Here is a 5,000-nt window from a genome sequence, read left to right on the forward strand (position 1 = left end):
CTGTATGAACAGCCATGCTACATGGAAGTGAAACATGGGCTGTGACTGCTGAGCATATGCATAAGCTCGCAAGAAATGAAGCCAGTATGCTCTGATGGATGTTTAATGTCAGTGTGCATACTCGACAGAGTGTAAGTACCTTGAGAGAAAAGTTGGACCTAAGAAGCATTAGTTGTGGTGTGCAAGAGAGACGTTTGCGCTGGTATGGTCATGTTGCGAGAATGGATGAAGATAGTTGTGTGAAAATGTGCCGCACCCTAGCTGTTGAGGGAACCTGTGGAAGAGGTAGACCCAGGAAGACCTGGGATGAGGTGGTGAAGCATGACCATCGAACTTTAGGTCTCACCGAGGAAATGACTAGAGACCGAGACCAATGGAAGTATGCTGTGCGTAAGAAGACCCGGCAGGACAAGTGAGGCCATAACCCGTGGCCTCTACCTGGGATGTAGCCAGTCCACTTATGCATACCTTTCCTTCTTGGGACACAAAACTCTATTTGTGACGACCTGTTGAGGCAAGTGAAAATCAAAATCGAAATTGATCGACATCAATGGTAATTGTAGCTGTGATACCAGTGCCGGTGGCACGTAAGAGAACCAGCCGAACGTGGCCGTTGCCAGCGCTGCCCCGACTGGCCTCCGTGCCAGTGGGACGTAAAAAGCATCATCCGATCGTGGCTGTTGCCAGCCTCGCCTGGCCTCCATGCCGGTGGCACGTAAAAAGCACCGTCCGATCGTGGCCGTTTTTTCCTTGTAAGTTTGGATTTTATTCCCTCAAATAATAATTATATATATATATATATATATATATATATCTTCCCGTCTGTCTTGATAGACAATGGGTCGCGCCAAGGGTGGGGCCTACTTTGATGATGAGCAGCGTCTGCTGTGACTGAACAGTCCAATTCTAGAGTGGCAGTCCCTGGTACAGTTGCTGCACACGAACATCGATGGGTACGTGTGGGGTGTTGCTGCAGTTGTCCTCCTCCTGTCCCGCCTGTCCGACCACAGCTGTACTCTCCTTTCCTCAGCCATGGAAACGCCTTTCCTCACTGTCCGACGCCAGGCAGAGCGGTCAGCAGCTGTTACCTCCCACGTGTCCACACAGATGTTAGCAGTCCTCAGGTCGCGCTTGCACACATCCCTATCGTAGCTGTGGACGTCCCTTGGGTCGGGATCCCGTGGTGAGTTCGCTGTACAGGATGTCTTTAGGCATGCGACCGTCCTGCATGCGGCAGACGTGTCCGAGCCAGCGCAGTCGTCTCCGCACGAGGAGGGCATGCATGCTTGGCATATTAGTCTGTTCTAGGATGACTCCGTTTGGTACTCGGTCCTTCCAGGAGATGCCAAGGATCCGTCGAAGACACCGCATGTGGAAGCCGCTGAGGCGGCATTCTTGCCGGTGTATGTTGTCCAGCTCTCGCTGCCGTAGAGTAGGTGCTCAGCACGCAGGCTCGGTACACTGCGACCTTGGTGGTTATTGTGAGCATGTTGTTTTCCCACACTCTCCTGGAGAGCTTAGCCATGGCAGCAGCAGCCTTCCCAATACGTCTGTTCAGCTCCGGCTCGAGGGACAGGCTGCTGGAGACCGTCGATCCCAGGTAAGTGAACTCGTTCACCACCTGCAAGCTGTGGTCGCCGACACTGATGCTGGGGACCCCTCCGACGTCCTGGCCCATGATCTCTGTCTTTTTCAGGCCGATGGTAAGGCCGAACTCTTGGCAGGCATCCGCCAGGGAGCTGACCAGCCTCTGGAGACCCGGCTGGTTGTGTGATGTTAGGGCGGCATCGTCAGCAAAGAGGATCTCTCTGATCAGCACCTGACGGACTTTGGTCTTAGCTCTGAGGCGCGCAAGATTGAACAATCCACCATCAGCCCTGGTGTGGAGGAACACTCCGTCGTCGGACGTTCTGAAGGCATAGGACAGGACAAGGAGAAGAAAATTCCGAAGAGCGTCGGCGCCAGAACGCAACCCTGTTTCACTCCACTCTGGATGGGGAACGACTCCGAGGGCGATCCGTCAAACTGCACTGTTCCCTGCATACCGTCGTGAAAGGAGGTGATGAGTTTCAGCAGTCTGGGAGGGCAACCTATCCTACCCAGGAGCGCAAACAGCCCCTCCCTGCTGACTGAGTCGAACGCCTTAGCCAGGTCGATGAAGGCCACGTATAGGGGCTGTCTCTGTTCTCGACTCTTTTCTTGAAGCTGCCTGAGTGAGAAGATCATGTCGATTGTAGACCTCTCTGCCCTAAAGCCAGACTGAGACTCGGGGTACACACGCTCTGCAAGCATTTGCAACCTCTTCAGGACCACCCTGGCAAATGCCTTACCGACAGTGCTGAGCAGTGATATGCCCCTGTAATTATTACAGTCGCTTCTGTCCCCTTTGTTTTTATACAGTGTGATGATGTTTGCGTCACGCATATCCTTAGGGACAGAGCCCTCCTCCAGCACTGACAGAGCAGCTCGTGAAGATGGCCCAGAAGGGCTGGCTTCCCGCACTGGATGACTTCTGCGGGGATGCCGTCTTGCCCTGGTGCCTTGCCCCGAGCGAGTGAGTCAATTGCTTTGCTCAGTTCTTCCTTTGTTGGAGGCAGGTCAAGCTCCTCCATGACAGGCAGAGCAGGAATGCCGGCGAGGGCAGACCTGGTGACCACATTCTCAGTGGAGTAGAGGTTCTGGTAATGCTCGACCCACCTCTCCACCTGCTTCGCTTGGTCCTTGATGACCTCGCCATCCCTGGACTTCAGTGGAGCAACCTTGCTGACAGTGGGCCCGAATGCTTTCTTCATCCCCTCGTACATCCCTTTCACGTTACCACTGTCAGCACAGCACTGGATGTTCTGGCATAAGTTCTGCCAGTAGATGTTGGCGCAACGTCTGGCCGTCCTCTGGGCGTCGCTTCTGGCTGTTCTCAGAGTAGCCAGGTTCTTTTCTGATGGGTCGCGCTTATAGTTGACCAGTGCTTCCCTCTTGGCAGCAATGACAGGCTCCATCTCAGGCAGGTGAGCTTCAAACCAGTCTTGATTCGTCCGCTCCCTCTTTCCTAGGGACGACATGGCTATTCTGCAAGTGGTGTCGCGAATAAGCTGCCATCTCTCCTCGATGGACGTGGCTGCGTGATCTTTAAGGGCCTCCTCCATGCGGTTGGTGAATTCCGAGCGGAGGTCGGGGTTGGTTGTCCTGGTGGTGTTGATGCGTGGGCGGCTTTTCCCTACGGGACGGCGGATTTTCTTTGGGGCCAATCGGACCCTGCTGCACACCAGAGAGTGGTCTGTATCACAGTCAGCACCATGGTAGCTGCGTGTGAGAAGCACACTTCCGAGGTGGGCTCGCCAGGTGATGACCATGTCCAGTTGGTGCCAGTGTCCGGACCTTGGGTGCCTCCATGAGACCTGGTGTTGTGGCTTAGTCATGAAGAATGTGTTGGTAACGCAGAGTTTCAGGTAAGAGCAAAGCTCCAACAGTCTCTGGCCATTCTCATTCATCTTCCCCACGCCAAAGCGTCCAAGGCAATCTGGCTATGCCCCATGATCGGATCCCACCCTTGCGTTGAAGTCGCCCAGAAGGAAGATGGGCTCCGACCCTGGTATCTGGCTGATGGTGGCGTCGAGCTCCTCATAGAACCGGTCTTTTATTTCCTGAGGAGAGTGGAGTGTTGGGGCATAAGCACTAATTATGTTTACCTTCCCCGTTGATGTTGCAAGGCCAAGAGTGAGGATGCGCTCTGAGCCATTTGAAGGAGGGATCGCCATGGGGAGCAAGCTGTTCCTCACGGCAAACCCCACGCTATGCTGGCGGGCCTCTTCGACGGGTCTCCCCTGCCAGTAGAAGGTGTAGTCCTTCTCCCGTAGCATGCCGTCTGCGGCGAGCCTGGTCTCTTGCAGTGCCGCTATGTCGATGTTCAGCCTTTTCAATTCGGTGTTGATGACTGCTGTCTTCCTACTGTCGTTCATCTGTCGTAGATCGTCAATGATGCCAGGGCACATGGTCCTGACATTCCAGGTGGCCAGTCGCAAGACTGGTGACTGGGTATTTGTTTTTCCTTTGTTTGCTGGTGCAGGGTTTTCAGTCTGCTTTTCAGATTTTGTCCTAGCTCCAAGCACCCATTGAAGCGGGTAGTCTGTGGCGGGTCAGCACCATTATTGGCCGGGGGCTGCCCAGCTTAAGGCGGGCGGTAGCTGACCAGTGGGACTTCAATGATCCTTCCCACCATTAGAGACGGCCCGTAGCGCCCGGGATTACGCCAATCGATGGAGTAGTTTCTCCATGGCGCAAGCCTGGGCGGTAGGAACGAAGACACTGGGCTGCCCAGACACCAGAATCTCCCTCTCGGCCACCCCAGACATAATCCAAAGGAATGCAGTGCAGTACGTTTGGAGTCTGGTTGGCTGCAGGAGTTGCCGAAAAAGAGTCGAGATTCGACACCCTACCGCCTTCGGGGCTCCACTCCGGATTTTCTGTCTGGGTTTACTCCCATAGCCTTTCCCTCTCCCAAGAGCATCCGCAAGGCAGCAGAGCGAGGGTTTGGAGTCAGAGTTTTCCTTCTCCTAGACTGGCTGCCAAGCAAGGCTAACGAGCCCAGTCTGCCCACCTGGTTATATATATATATATATATACATATATATATATATATACTCTCTCTTTACTCTTTTACTTGTTTCAGTCATTTGACTGCGGCCATGCTGGAGCACTGCCTTTTTAATTGAGCAACTCGACCGCAGGACTTATTCTTTGTAAGCCCAGTACTTATTCTATCGGTCTCTTTTGCCGAACCGCTAAGTGACGGGGACGTAAACACACCAGCATCAGTTGTCAAGCAATGCTAGGGGGACAAACACAGACACACACACATATATATATATACATATATACGACAGGCTTCTTTCAGTTTCCGTCTACCAAATTCACTCACAAGGCATTAGTCGGCCTGGGGCTATAGCAGAAGACACTTGCCCAAGATGCCATGCAGTAGGACTGAAACCGGAACCATGTGGTTG

Source organism: Octopus sinensis, linkage group LG9 (assembly GCF_006345805.1).
Source record: "Octopus sinensis linkage group LG9, ASM634580v1, whole genome shotgun sequence".
NCBI classification, from domain to species: Eukaryota; Metazoa; Mollusca; class Cephalopoda; order Octopoda; family Octopodidae; genus Octopus; species Octopus sinensis.